At 33.0% G+C, this 16,142-nt stretch overlaps 1 protein-coding gene and 1 long non-coding RNA gene across 2 annotated transcripts in view; one reads left to right on the plus strand and one right to left on the minus strand.

Annotated features, from left to right (window-relative positions):
* LOC140506281 (uncharacterized) overlaps window positions 1-222 on the minus strand; it is a 44,300-nt gene extending 44,078 nt beyond the window's left edge. Inside the window, exon 1 of the long non-coding RNA XR_011967847.1 lies at window positions 113-222. This is a non-coding gene — a long non-coding RNA (uncharacterized lncRNA). The remainder of the gene's footprint in view (window positions 1-112) is intronic.
* The window catches only part of DPP10 (dipeptidyl peptidase like 10), a 997,128-nt gene that overhangs the window by 669,522 nt on the left and 311,464 nt on the right, over window positions 1-16,142 (plus strand). The window lies entirely within an intron of this gene.

Genomic DNA, 16,142 nt, shown 5'->3' on the forward strand with positions numbered 1-16,142 from the left:
TAAGGACCAGAAAGTCAAATCCCAGAACCAGAAAGAAAATCCATCATGGTGTCAAAGAAGTTAATAAACATGATCACAGCAGAGGGCAAAGCTGTTCTCAAACCTGACTTACCTCAGCCAGAGCCTTGTCACTGTCAACTGTCATGATGTGTCAGTTGGCCTGTATCAGTTGGCCTGTGTCAGTTGGCCTGCGTTCTTTCCCCTCTGACCTGACTGCACTCACTCACTTCCTCTTGGTTCCACTCAGCCCTTCCTATTCTGCCTCTTCAGGAAGCTCTACCCACTGCATATGAACCAGGCTTCCAGGCAATTTAAGCAGATCATATAGGCCTATTAATTCATGAGAAAGATCTTTCCATTTAAATTACTATTACACTAATAGAAAAGGAAGTACAAAAACTAATTGGAGAAAATAACTCCTCAAAAGCAACAATTGGACATATGGAAAAGGAGATGCAAAAATTAACAGAAGAAAACAATTTGATAAAAATTAGAATTGGGTAAGTAGAAGCTAATGACTCTATGAGACATCAAGAATCCATCAAACAGAATCTAAAGAATGAAAAGATAGAAGAAAAGGTAAAATATCTTATTAGAAAGACAATTGATCTGGAAAATAGATCCAGGAGAGATAATCTAAGGGTTATTGGTCTACCAGAATGTCATGATGAAAAAAGAGCATGGACAATATCTTCCAAGAAATCATCTTGGAGGTCCAAGACCCAGAGGGCAAAATAGTCATCGAAAGAATCCACTGTTCATTTCCTGAAAGGGATCCCAAACTGGAAACACCAATATCATTGCCAAATTCCAGAATTATAAAAAGAAGGAGAAAATGTTGCAGGGAGCCAGAAAGAAGCAATTGAAATATCAAGGAGCTATAGTCAGGATCACACAGAACCTTGCAGCTTCTACATTAAAAGATCACAGGGATTGGAATATGACATTCCATAAGGCAAAGGAGCTAGAACTACAACCAAGGATCAATTACCCAGCAAAATTGAGCATAATATTTCAGGAAAAGAGATGGATATTCAGTGAAACAAGGGATTTCCAGATCTTCCTGATGAAAAGAACAGAGCTAAATAGAAAATTCAACCTTAAAACACAAGTCTGAAGAAAGGCATGAAAAGATGAACAGGGAGAAAAAAAAAAAAACTTATTATTCAATGTGGGCAAATTGTTTACATCCCTCTAAGGGAAGATGATACTTGTAAATCTTCAGAACTATACATATACTATTATATATAAGGGATATACCTAGAAAGAGGGAGTGGATATAAAATAAATGATGAGATAATAAAAAATATGATTTAAGGGTATGAAGCTATTGTAACGGGAGATGTGAAAAGGAGGAGGCAGCAAACAGTAAATTACATCATAGGAAGAGGCACAAAAACATATGACAGTAAAGGGAAAGACGGGAGGGAGATGAGCATTGTTTGAGATTTAATCTTGTCTAATTTGGTTCAAGGACAGAACAACAAACTCAGTTAGGTATAGAAACCTACCTAGCTCTGTAGACAGTAGAAGGGGAAAGAGGAAAGAAAAGGAAGGAGAAGCTAAAAGGGATGGAAGAAGTAATAAGGGAAAAGGAGAGTAAAAGGGGGGGGCTAAAAGAAGAGAGTGAAGACTGAGTGAGGCAGTGGTCAAAAATTAAATCCTATTGTGGGGGAGAAGGAAGAAATAAAAGCATAAAAGGGGGGAGGAGGATGGAGGGAAAGATACAGATAGTAATCATATCTGTGAATGTGAATGGGATGAAATTACTGATGAAACAGAGGCAGATAGCAAAATGGATTAAAAACAATAAGCCAACAATATGTTCTTTGCAAGAAACACATTTGAAAAGGGGAGATACACGATAAGGTAAAAGTAAGAGGTTGGAGCAGAATATATTGTGCTTCAGCTGATGTAAAAAAAGTATGGTTAGCAATCCCAATCTCAGACAAAGCAAAAGCAGAAATAAATCTAATCAAAAGAGATAAGGAAGGAAACTATATCCTGTTAAAAGGCACCATAGAAAATGAATCAATCTCATTACTAAACATATATATTCCAAGTGGTAGAGCATCCAAATTTTTAGAAGAGAAGTTAAAGAAGTTATAGCAAGAAATAGAGAGCAAAACTATACTAGTGGGGGATCTCAACCTCTCCCTCTCTGAACTTGGTAAATCTACCCTCAAAATAAATAAGAAAGAAGTTAAGGAAGGGAATAAAACTCTGGATAAATTAGATATGATAGATATCTGGATAAAAATTGAATGGGGATAGAAAGGAATATACCTTTTTCTCAGCCATACATGGCAAATATCCAAAAATTGATCATGTACTAGGACATAAAAACCTCACAATCCAGTGCAGAAAGGCAGATAGTCAATGCATCCTCCTCAGATTATAATGCAATAAAAATTATATGTAATAAAAGGCCATGGAAAGAAAAGCCAAAATTAATTTGAAACTAAATAATCTAATCCTAAAGAGTGAGTGGGTTAAACAACAAATCACAGAATCAAAAACTTCATTCAAGAGAATGATAATAATGAGACAATTTACCAAAACTTATGGGATACTATGAAAGCAATTCTTAAGGTAAGTTTTGTATCACTGAATACCTACATGAATAAAATAGAGAAAGAGGAAATCAGTGAAATAGGCATGCAACTGAAAAAGCTAGAAAAAAGAACAAATTGAAAATCCCCAATAAGTACCAATTTAGAAATACTGAAAACCAAAGGAGAGATTAATAAACTTGAAACTAAGAAAATTATTGAACTAATAAATAAAACTAAGAGTTGGTTTTATGAAAAAAACAATAAAATTTGATTAAAAAAAAGAAAGAAGAAAACTAAATTACCAATATCAAAAATGAAAAGGATGAACTCACCTCCAGTGAGGAGGAAATTAAAACAATAATTAGAAATTACTTTGCCCAACCGTATGCCCATAAATTTGACAATCTAAATGAGATGGATCAATATTTAAAATAAATATAAGCTTCCCAGATTAACAGAAGAGGAAGTTGAATACGTAAATAACCCCATCTCAGAAAAAGAAATTGAACAAACCATCAATGAACTCCCTAGGAAAAAATCTCCAGAGACTGAATGTGTTTGCAAGTGAATTCTATCAAACAACTGAAGAACAGTTAATTTCAATACTATACAATCTATTTGGAAAATCGGTGAAGGAATCCTACCAAATTTTTTTTATCATACAAATATGCTTCTGATACCGAAACTAGGAGGAGCCAAAACACAGAAAGAAAATTATTGACCAATTTCTATAATGAAAATAGATGCAAAAATTTTCAATAAGATATTAGCAAAAAGAATACAACTTATCATGAGAATGACATATTATGATCACATAGGATTTATACCAGGAATGCAGCCTGGTTCAATATTAGGAAAACTATCAGCATTATTGATCATATTAACAACAGAACTAATAGCAAATATATGATCTCAGTAGATGCAGAAAAAGCTTTTGAGAAAATACGACACCCACTCCTATTGAAAACACCAGATAGCACAGGAATAAATGGAGCCTTTCAGAAAATAATAAGTAGTATCTACCTAAAAACATCAGCAAGCGTTATATGTAATGAGGATAAGCTGGATGCATTTCCAATAAGATCAGGGGTGAAACAAGAATATCCATTGTCACCACTGTTATTCAATATGGTACTCGAAATTTTAGCTTTAGCAGGAAGAGAAGAAAAAAAATGAAAAAATAAGAATCAACAAAGAAGAAACTTAGTCATCACTCTTTGAAGATGATATGATGATATACTGAGAGAATCCCAGAAAATCAAGTAAAACATTTTTTGAAATAATGAACAACTTTGGCAAAGTTGCAGATTACAAAATAAACCCACATAAATCATCTGCATTTCTACATATTACTAAGAAAGCCCAACAGGAAGAGGTAGAAAGAGAAATCTCATTTAAAGCTATGGTAGACACTGCAAAATATCTGGGAGTCTGCCTGCCAAAACCAACCCAGGGACTTTATGAACACAATTACAAAGCATTTTTTGCACAAATAAAGTCAGATCTAAGTAAGTGGAAAAACATCAGTTGCTCTTGGCTAGGCTGAACTAATATAATAAAATGACAATCCTACCTAAATTAATTTACTTATTCAGTGCCATACCAATCAAACTACTACATACTTAGTTTCTAGAGCTAGAAAAAGTAATATCAAAATTCATCTGGAAGAACAAAACATCCAGAATATCAAGGGAACTAATGTAAAGGAATGCTAGGGAAGGTGGTCTAGCCCTACTAGATCTCAAATTGTGTTATAAAGGAGCAATCATCAAAACCACTTGGTGTACTGGCTAAGAAACAGAGAGGTAGACCAGTGGAATAGATTAGGTATTCAAGACACAGTACTCAAGGAATATAGCAAACTACTGTTTGATAAACCCAAGGACCCCTGCTTCTAGGATAAGAACTCACTGTTTGGCAAAACTTGCTAGTAAACTGCATAATAATGTGGTAGAAACAGGGCAAAAATCAATGCCTGACACTGTACACAAGAATAAATTCCAAATGATCTAGGTATAAAAACTGATACGATAAGCAAATTAGGGGAGCAAAAATAGGGTGTTTATCAGATTTATGGAGAATGGAGAAATTTTTGACTAAACAAAGGATAAAGAATACTATCCCAAAATGGATAATTTTGACTACAATAAATTGAAAAGTTTTTGTAGAAACAAATCCAATGCAACCAAAATTAGGAAGTAAGCAGAAAACTGGGAAAGAATTTTTGCAACTAGTATCTGTGATAAAGTCCTATATCTGTTATGTATAGACATATCTGTGATATATAGAGAACTGAGTCAAATGTACAAGAATACATGTCATTCCCCAATTGATAAATGATCAAAAGATATGAACAGGGAGTTTTCAGAGGAAGAAATTAAAGCTTTCTATATTCATATGCAAAAATTCTCTAAATCACTATTGATTAGAGAGATGCAAATCAAAACAACTCTGAGACACCACATCACACCTATCAGAATGTGTAACATGAAAAACAGGAAGATGATAAATGCTGGAGAAGATGTGGGAGAGTTGCAATACTAATTCATTATTGGTGGAACTGACCTGATTCAACCATTCTGGAAAGCAATTTGACAGTACACCCAAAGGACTTCAAAAATATGCATCCCCTTTGACCCAGTAATATTAGTTCTAGGACTGTATCTCAAAGAGATCATAAAAATGGGAACAAAGTACAAAAATATTTATAGCAGCTGTCTTTGTGGCCTCCAAGAACAGGAAATCTAGGGGATGCCCATCAATTGGGGAATGGCTGAACAAGTTGTTCTATCTATAATCTATCTATCATCTATCTATTTATTTTCTTTGTATCCCCAAAATTGTATAATAAATGTTTATTAACTGAGTGAGTAGTTATAGAGGATACTATAATATCTCACTCCACAAATGAAAATAATTGATATTTGAAATATAATGTAAAGTCCTTTACTTATGCCTCCTCATTTTTTTCCTCTTAATGTTTGGGCTACAATCTAGATTCTCACCTTTATTTTATTAACCCCTTAAGAGGAAGTATTCATTTCCTACAATTATTTATAAGATTTTCCTAAGGCCATGAGAAGTAAATGCAATCCAAATGAAAAATGGCAATGATTACATATATAATTCTTTAGGCTTTTCAATGTTTTGCACATATAATCTATCTGACTTTATAGGAAAAGCACACACTTTACAGTTTAATGAATATACAGTTTATGCATTTGTAAAAGACCTCACACTAAGTAATTGAGTTTATAAATTTAAGGAATTGGAAGTATACTGAAGTTCATAGTTTTGCATAGTTGTAATTTTGATATTCTGAAAATGAATCTATACTTAATGAGGAATATTCACTATGAATTATAATTGGTAGAGAGTAACAAAGAATGTACTTAGCAAATATCTACATAAAAAAAAAACCCCAAAACAGAACCCCCTCAAAGGGTAGATATCCATAAGCCAAATTAAAAGACTGAAAAGTGAAGAGACAATGTAGAAGGCACATTTGTTTTGTCAATATGACCCATTCAAGTGTATATATACATATATATGTATATACTTGCCCAAATAAATATACACACATACATATGTATATATATATTGCATGTGGATATGTATATGTATGTATCTCATTTACATTTCTTCCAAAAAAGAATGATAAGACATTACTTTTTATCTTTTTCAACATTTCCACTGACTTTATATTCCTATTCCTGAGGCCCTGCCTCCTGCCTTCAATGTGAGTAGTGTATTTATATAATATTGCTTTAGGTCTTAAGTTTGGATTCATAATTCTCTCTAATGAACTCTATATTTCAATCAAACCAAATTATTAGCTTCTCCCCAAATTTGTATTTTGTTTCATATCTCTTTGCATTTGTGCAAGAATTCTACCATAGACAAATTCATTCATTCATTCATTTCAAGCTATTGCTTCCTTTCAGGGTTCAATTCTGGTGCCATTCCTTTATATAGACATCGTTTATCTATTCCCTATACTGTACTTTTGTAACTATATCTCTCCCTTTACTCTCTGACCTCAAGAATATAAACTCAGAGGGTATTTTTTTAGTCTGTTTTTTATCATTAGCATATAACACAATAACTTGCATGAAGTACACACAATAAATTTTATTTGAATTGAATGCTTCCTTAATACTTACTCATTTGCTTGCTTGTACTTATTGCTTAGTTTTTCATTTACGGGTATATTATTAGCATCAACCTAGTTAAAGTCTCTTAAGCAGAGAAGCTATCTGCTCTTCCAATAGCTTTTGCTTTTTTTTTAAATCACACAGAGGGCCAATTGTGTCCAGTTCAGCACAATGCAAATATTAGGCCATTAATAAATGTTAACTCAGTTGAATGCATCTGATTTCCTGTCTGATGTTTCTGCCCCATTGTGTAATATCAGGCAATAAAATAAGTTACCATCAAAATTCTCTAACCTTCTACCACATTCCCTTTAGGTGAAGCCAGTGAAAAGAGCCAAACTTGTTAACAGATACTAGAAATTAGACTTCAGAAGAATCAAATCAGTATCAAATGAAAATATTGTTGATGAAGCACTACATCAGGAACCATGTGTTATGTAAAACTAGGGGAAAATGTTGTGCAAATTCCTATCCCCCAAAACCCATGGAACCCATGATCCAATTTTTTTTTTCTGAACAGTTGATAGAAAATGAGTAATAAATGAGCTTTTGAGAATACAGTTGCAGAACCAAAATGTAAGAGAAGGTGATGCAATTATCTCGTGTGCTCAGATCAAAAAGACTGGATAGGGAAAGAAAATCCACATTTACCTAAATTGGCCAGACTGTCTCAATAGCATATTTGCAAAGAAAATCCATATTTTTAAAAAGGTTCCCTTACAACTTTTCTGTATACATTTTCTACAGTTAAATATCAGAATTATAAGCTCAGAATTTGTGACCATTTAGAGAGCAAACTTTACTGATCAAAAGCATTTCCTAGAAGAGAGATAATTTCAAATCTTTAAGAGACCAAAATATCAATTACTCATATCTTTTGAATTAGTAATTACAAGTCAGAAATCCATTCACTATTGTCTTTACAATAAAATAAGTGTGACTCTTCATTTTTAGATAGATTGGTCTGAGAGACTCTAATAAACATTAAAAAGAAGTAGCAAAATATATGGATAGAAATTTCCTAAATTCTAGAATTGGCAATGGGTTCTTGAAAGCTCTTGTTAATAGTAGTCAGTAGACAAGTGAAACTCTTTCAGGTAAATACATGAGTGACAAAATCATGAAACCATAGAATTGCAAATAAAGGAATGAATTCTAAGAATCATTACCCCACTATTCCCGATTTTATAGCTCACGAAATTAAAATCCATACCAATGACGTGAGTTGGCTGAAATTACAGAATAAATTAATGATTTATTTATAATGGGTTATCGTCAAAAGTTAGGGATTGAAGTTATTTCTCTAAGACTACATTTATAGAACTCAGCCATTTCCCCATAAAATGCCCCATGGTACACCTGTCAAGACTGGGATATAGTGCTTCATATACTGATTATATAAGGATGCATAAGAATACATTTCCTGTATTATGTACATGAGATGTTGTTAGAGTTATGTTTTCCCTTTACATATTGAAAGGCATTACATTGTTCTCTCATTATTTTGAGAGTAGACCCCTGCCCCACCATATAACCAGAGTTCCTCATTATATCCTGGCTTCAGGGAAGTTATTGTGTATACCTCAGGATTGAAGACGTACACAGCTCTACAGCTGACATATCTGTTTGGTGATTTCTGTTGGTGTGTGACTGAAAAGTTGAACTGATTTAAACCCAACAATGAAGAGTCAAGATAAATGAGTGAATAAAATATCATGCATAAAGTTAAGTCCTCTAACAAATTCTGCAGATTTACTGAACACTATAGTTCTTCATAAAATGTAGCCTTTAAAATAGTTCAAGAAAAAAATATATTCCCCTAAAGGACAAAGAAAAATGATAAGAACTAAATAAAAATATTTGATTTCTGCAATATTAGCTACAATAAAGCATAATTCAGAGAGTTAATGAAGGGCCAACACATTCTTAGATGATAAATCTTTTAAATGATATATAAAAATGTGTGCATCACAGATGCAACACAATGACTACAAGTTATCAATCATTTTGGTATTTCTTTAATCAAAAATGCATTTGCCAAAAAAGAACTTAGACATCTTTCTAAAGTAGAATTCTATTCTCCTTTCATTAACCTAAATTAAAACATCGATTTCATTTTCTATGGCTTAGATTTCTAAGATTGTGCTTAAATGAGCCCACTAAAACACTCCATTTAGATTTTTTAAAAAGCATGTTACCATGTTATTGTCTGAAAAAAGTAGTCTAATTATACACCATTACATATTTTACTCTTGCAAATATTCTGTAGCATGGAATTGAAAACTATGTAACACTACACCTGGGTTGCTATAGAGATGTCTATATAGTATCAAGGGTTAAGCAAAATAAACCTTGACTGTGCATGCATTTAGTTTGTAAGTATAGTCGGGACTTCCCACATTCTGCCCACACATGGCCATTTTTTACATCATTGTTGTGGGAAAAAAAAAAAAACAAAACAGGTGCAGTACATATTACATTTATTTTTTTCCCTCTTACTTAAGTTGTTGTACTTTAGGATTAAGCATGTTCTTTTTGTTTTCTTATAAATCTGATTTGATATTCTGTCTTCATGTGACAGGTAAAAGAGATAAAATTTGTTCCTAATCTTCAACATTCGTGCTATTGGTTTGGGTGCAGAGAACATGGATGAAGCTGCATCCTCATCAGTGTTGATCATAGTAGCACATATGACATGCCAACGTAGAAGTATGTATATGTATGGATGTATAAGTATATAATACTATATTATATACACATATACTTATGTAAGTATTATATATGTATATATGCACATATATACCAACAGATGTATAAACAAGCAGATAAGCAGATCAACACACACATAGACATTATACATATAACCTATGGGGGATCAGGAAAAGCATAGCACAGAAGGTAGCTCTTTAAGATTTGAGGAAACTAAGAATTCTAAGTTATAAATCTGAGCAGAAAGTGTATTATATAATGGTAAATAAATGAAAGATGAAATGTAATAAGAAAGGAACAGTTGATCATATCATAGGGAGCAAAAAGAGGAGAAATGTACAATGGTGTTGGAAAGGCAAATTGTAATCAGGGTGAAGGACTTAAAACGGGAAATAGAGTCATTTTTGTTAGGTACCAAAACTAACAGAGAGCCAATAGAATTTATTTAGTTTGGGGATTACATAGTTAGACTTATGTTTAAAAACTTGCTTTTGTGAATTTGTGAAGAATTGATTGGAGAAGGAAGTCTTGAGTAAATGAGACCATTCGAATGGAAAGAAGACTATTGAAATAGTTAAGGAGAATGGAAATGAGGGTTGTGATACTAGAGTAGAGAGAACAACCTGTGAAAGATAAAAATTAATAAACCTGATGGCTAATGGAAAAAATACAGCAAGGAGTCAAGGATTTCTATGAGGTTGGGAAGCTGTGTAACTAGCAGATTTCTCTGAATAGAAGCATGGGTTTTCAGTAGAGGGTTATGTTTCAAATAGAAAGTAAATGAATTCCATTTTGAACATGTTAAGTTTGAGATAGCTGTTGGACATTAGTTTAAAATGTCTAGTAAACAATTGGTGATGCAATTTAGGAGACATACTATGGTCACATTCAAAAACCTGGGTCTAATATTCAGAGGGAAAGAGGAAGGAAGGAAAGGGGGAAAAAAGAAGAAAATGAGGGAAGGAGGTGTTCAACGCATTTTAGGTGCTTTACTAATTGCTAAAGAGAAAAGTAAAAAGAAAGCAAGTAATACAGGCCTTGTTCTTCAAAAACTACACTTAGCATTGGAGTTATGCATATAAATAAGCAACATAGTGCCTGCCTTCAATGCTAGTAGTGAAAAATACTGTAGAGATGACTGCAAGTGGTACAGTGTTTTGATTTCTGGCTAAAGAGAAAGTTAATCTGTCCCAGCCAGGAAATCCAGGAACAGAGTGAAATGTTAATGAGAGTTAAATATCTTCCCTGCCTATTAATAGGCCTCAGGTGGAACCCATTAAAGGAAGCTTAATTGGGGGGGAGGGTTGTTTTGGAGGAAAACACACACATTTTGTTAATTTCTAATGAGGCACTGGGTCGCAAGGGTTGTGCCCTCCGGCTCTGAAAAATGTCTATATACTCTGAGGTGAGATTTTGCTTTGGGGCTTACTCTTTGGAAGAAGGTTCTTGGGCTAGGTGAGACTCTGGGTAACCCTTGAGAAGGTCCTGACTTTGAAAACCCAGATACTGGTGCTTCTGTCTTTGGTAACTGTGTATGTATGTAATGGTCAGACACTTGTATCTGTCTGTTGATCTGTGATATATGTATTGCTTATGGTCAGTTAGAAGCCCTGTCTATTGGTCTTTATTTCTCTTCTAGTATTTTCTCTGTTGGTACATGTGATTAAAGAAGATTGTTGACTCCTCAAAAGTTGCTTTTCTTTTAGAAAAGCAGATCTAAGAACCTGTGCTAGCAGGCCATCCTGAATGTGTCAGGGTGCTTGCTGCTTGCTTCTGAGAGGCAAAAAGGGAAACTTAGCGGATAATGAAGAAAGGATCCAGAATATGGATTTAAAAATGAAAAGATCATTGGGTAATGGCATAGAGACCTTACTCCTACAAACATAAGAAGAAAGTTCACCTAAGACAGTTGGGAATAGAAGATGAGGATGTGGAAGGAAGAAATTAGGGTGCTAGTCAAAGTGTTGTCAACATGATTAATTAGATGCTAAAGTAGAAATATATACAAAGCATAGGTTTGTTTTTTTTTTTAAATCATTGATTACATTATTTCCATATCTCCAAAGGAATCATAAGTTCTTGTTAATTAGTTTCCAGTCACTCAGGAACAAAATGAGTCCATAACACAAATTAATACTGATGAACTATCAATATCCATGTTTACACAAATCCATTAACAACAAATTAGGTCACAATATAGACCTAAACTTTAGAGCTATGTTTATAGTCAATAAATAAATTAATAATTCATTAACTAAATAGTGAAAAGAACACTGGCTCTGAATTCTGAGAACTTTGGTTCAAATCTTATCCATGCTCCCCATAACTGTGCAAACTTAAGAAATTTTTTCAACTTCTCTAGGCTTCATTTTCCTTACCTATAAAATGAAGCTGTAGGATGAGATGGATTCTGAGTTTCTTTCCAGGTCCCTCTAGAACTATGATACTGATATCTTGAAATATTGTGTTCTGATGAGTACGGTATTTATTGTTGTGACTTAACAGATACAGGTAGATTAAAAATCAAGCCTAATCAGTACTTTATTCATTGCAAAGCATCTTTTTTGTATGACAAATTGCATTTTTATGACCTGTCTTCTATGTATTCTTCATGTTAATGTTATCCCTAGTTCCCGAATTTACTTATCTAAAAAAACAAAAGCAAGTGTTAATAGCAGATAGTTTAACATGTTATTCCACTAAGAGATCTTTTATTATAAACAGAGGACATTTGAAAATGAAAAGCTTTAAAGAAATCAAGCCCAAATGGTAGAATATCAGTATTTTAAATGTCCAAAAAGAGAGATTTAGGGAATGGGTCAATGTAGCCCTCCTAGGGTCCCTTAAATGGCCTGACTTGTCAATGCGTCTTTTACCTATGTAGTAGTGATTGTTTCACTTTTAATACTTGTAACCCCAGGCACAATGGCTGACAATATTAAAAAGAAAAAAAAAATTCAATGATCAAGCATTAATTATTTTTCTCCCTCTCACCTTCCCTTACTGACTAAAAGAAGGAAAGAAAGAAAAAGAAAAATTATATCACATAAGTGAAAGAACAATTAATTCAAACAAGTTCTCACAAACATCATATTCAAAATGAATTTCTTTTTCTTCATATTATCCCATTGCCTCTCTGTAATGAGGCAGGCAGTATTTTTGATTAAGTGATCAGAATTTATGTTTTTCAAATTAATCACTTTTATAATATTGATCTTATAGTACAAATTATTCTTCTCACTACACTCACTACACTACACTTACACTCACTAGCTGTGTGACCTTGTCAAGTCACTTAACCCCAATTGCCTCATGCTAGGTCATCTCCAGTCATCCTGATAATTATCTGGTCACTGGATTCAGATGGCTCTGGAGGAGAAGTGAGGCTGGTGACCTGCACAGCCCTCCCTCCCTCAAAACAAAGTCAAGTGCAAGTCATGTCATCATTTCTCTGATGGCGTGGTCTTCTTAGGCAATGAAGGACGAACACACACACACATGTGGTGTTCCACTGATCTCTCTACTTTTTCTTCATAGTGTTTTTTAACATGCTTTGAGGTCTGCTACTGCTAGTTTCCCTGAGTTTCCAATTGTTTTCTTTATATCTAATAACATTTTTGACATTTAGAACACCAGATAAATTTTGTTGCCTTTTAGGAATATAAAATAATCATTTTTAGTATGATATGGCATTGGATAAGTAAATTAATCTAGATATCATCTTCATGTTTATTATATTGGTTCTATGAACAAATAGGCAATTACTATTTCTCCAGTTGTTTATTTCTAGCTTATTCTTTGTAAATCATGTTTTGAAGTATCTTTTATATAGCTCTTATGATTGACTATCAAGGACTTTATATAGAATTTTTGTCATTTTTGTATTTTTTATATATACTTTTTCTGTCTTTTCCTTCTATACTCTAGTGACCCTATGCAAAATTTTGGGGGTTTTACATGGGTTTATTTTGCATCCTGAAACTTTGTGGAAGTTATTATTTGAATTGATTTGAAGTGACTCTCTAGGCTTTGTGATGTACTTTATCATGATTTATACAAACATAATTTTCTTTTTTCTTTACTTACGTTATTCCTTCTTTTTTTCTCATTTTGCAACTTATTTTGCAACTATAACTAACAATTCTAGGCCCATGGTAAATAGAAATGGTGATAATAACATTATTGTTTCACCTTTGATCTTATTGGAAAGGATTCAAATTCATCCCCTATAAATAATGCTCTTGGTTTTAGAGTTACTTAATTTAAATAGACAATTAAATGAGATAAGCAGGGAAATGCACAACAAAATTAAGAAATAAAACGTTTTTAGAAACTATTTTGTCAAATATTTTCCAATAAAACTAATAATTTTTGAAATAAATATTTTAAATCAAAACACACATATTAACAGAACAAAAAACATATAAACAATGCACTCTGAGAATAAGAAACTTAAATGTCATGAATTAATTCACAAAGAACAAATCACCCAGCCCTGATTAGCACAGGGTTGACCAGTGGAGATTTATAAAAAGATCATCTATGCCATAAAGATTCTCACAATCAACTGTGGAAGATAACAAACAAATATGTACAAATAAGCTATATAAAGGATATTAGGAAATAATGAAAAGAGGGAAGACAGAATTATGAAGGATTGGGAAAGGCTTCAAAGAACACAACAGGAAAGGAAGTAACAAGATGCAATTTTTTTTGAAAATTTAGGACTCATCATTGAGTTCTATCAAACCTTCAATGAACAGTTAGTTACTCTGTGACCCGTACTGTGAAAATTGAAAAAGAAGAGATTCTATCTCATTCTTTCTGTGACAAAATTAAAATCTTGATACTTAAAAGAGAGAGAGTCAAAACAGGAAAGAAAGTATAAATCTATATCCCAGGGGATACTTGAGCCAGGTCAAACCATCTTGCAATATCTAATTACACACTTTTTAATGAAATTCCAAATTACTTGAAAGAGATTAGACTAGCAATCCACAGAAGAAAACCCAGATGGATTAAACATAATTATTTTCAAATCAACAAACATCTAGCTAGTGCTTACTACATCTACTATTGTGGTAATGATTTGTTTTAAAAGGCAAAACCAAAATATTTTCGTTGAGTAGCTTTTATTCTATTGGGGAATACAGGAAGTAAACCACTTCATGTATAGAAGATATACAACAGAGGGAGATAAAACGGAGGGAGTAAATAAGCATTCATATGATATTTACTATCTGCCAGGTTACTGCTAAATGTTTTGCAAATACTGTTTCATTTCATTCCACACTAATTTTTGAGTTGATGTTATTATTATCCCCAATTATTAGTTCAGAAAACTGAGACAGACTATGATTTCTATAGGGTCACACAGCTCGTAAGAGTCTGAAGCCAGGTTCATTCTTTATAATAATATTATTAATTTATTCTAGCTTCTAAAAAATTGAGTTTCAAATTCTTTCCCTCTCTTTCTAGCCCCCCATGTAAAAAGCAAACAGCATGACATCAATTATAAATGTGAAATCATGTAAAATATATTTCTATATTAACTGTGTCTCAAAAAAGCTAAAACAAATTGAAAAAAAATGCTTCCATTTGTATTCAGAGTTCATTGTTTTTTTTTCTCTGGAAATGGATGGTATTTTTCATCACTAGTTTTATTTTAGAACAGTTTCAGATCATTTTATTGATCATAATAACTAAATCTTTCACAATTGATCATAATTATAATATTGCTGTTAATGTGTACAGTGATCTCCTGCTTCTATTCACTTCACTTTGTATCAGTTCATATAGGATTGCCCAGGATTTTGTGAAATTTTCTCCATCATTTTTTACAGCACAATACTATTCCATAACAATTATATACCAAAGCTTGTTCAGCCATTCCCTAATTGATGTCACCTCCTCCACTTCAAATTCATTACCAGCAAAAAATGAACTACTATAAATATTTCATACACATAAGTCCTTTCACTTTCTCTTTGATCTCATTGGAATACAGACCTAGGAATGATATGCTGGGACAAAAAAGTATGCACTGGTTGTTAGCCTTTTGAGCATCGTTCCAAATTATTCTCCAAAATGGTTGGACCACTTCACAACTCTACCAGGAGTGTATTAGTGTACCTATTTTCCCACATCCTCTACAGTATTTGTTATTATCTTTATTTTTTATGTCTTGTTAGCCCATCAAATGGGTGAGAGGTGGTAGTTCTGAATTGTTTTAATTTGTATTTCTCTATTCTATAATGATTTGGAGCATATTTTCATACGATTACTAATAGCTTTGATTACTTCTACAAAAAAAAAAAAGCTTCTTCATATCCTTTGACCATCAGTCCATTGGTAAATGGCTTGTATTTTTATAAATTTGATTCAGTTCTCCACTGAGACCAGCTTTGAACTTGTCATCTTGACACCTGGCCAAGGGCTATATCTACTTTACCACCTACCTAGCTGCCTGAGAAGTAAATTCAGAATGAAAGGCATAGTAACATTTGAAGAGCTGAAAAGGTCTTTTACGGTTTATTGAATTGATCTGATTTTTTAAAGGAAGTCAAGGAAACCAAAATGTAGAGAGAATGGGTAAAAAATTACAAGACTAGGGGAAAACCTAGTCCAATGGCAATGGGACATAGAATATCATGTTTGAGGAATTGAAAGAAGGTCAGTGTTGCCAGAAAGGGTAAAATGTGGGGATAATGAGGTAGAAAGAGAC

This window comes from Notamacropus eugenii, chromosome 5 (genome assembly GCF_028372415.1).
Source record: "Notamacropus eugenii isolate mMacEug1 chromosome 5, mMacEug1.pri_v2, whole genome shotgun sequence".
Classification (NCBI taxonomy): Eukaryota; Metazoa; Chordata; class Mammalia; order Diprotodontia; family Macropodidae; genus Notamacropus; species Notamacropus eugenii.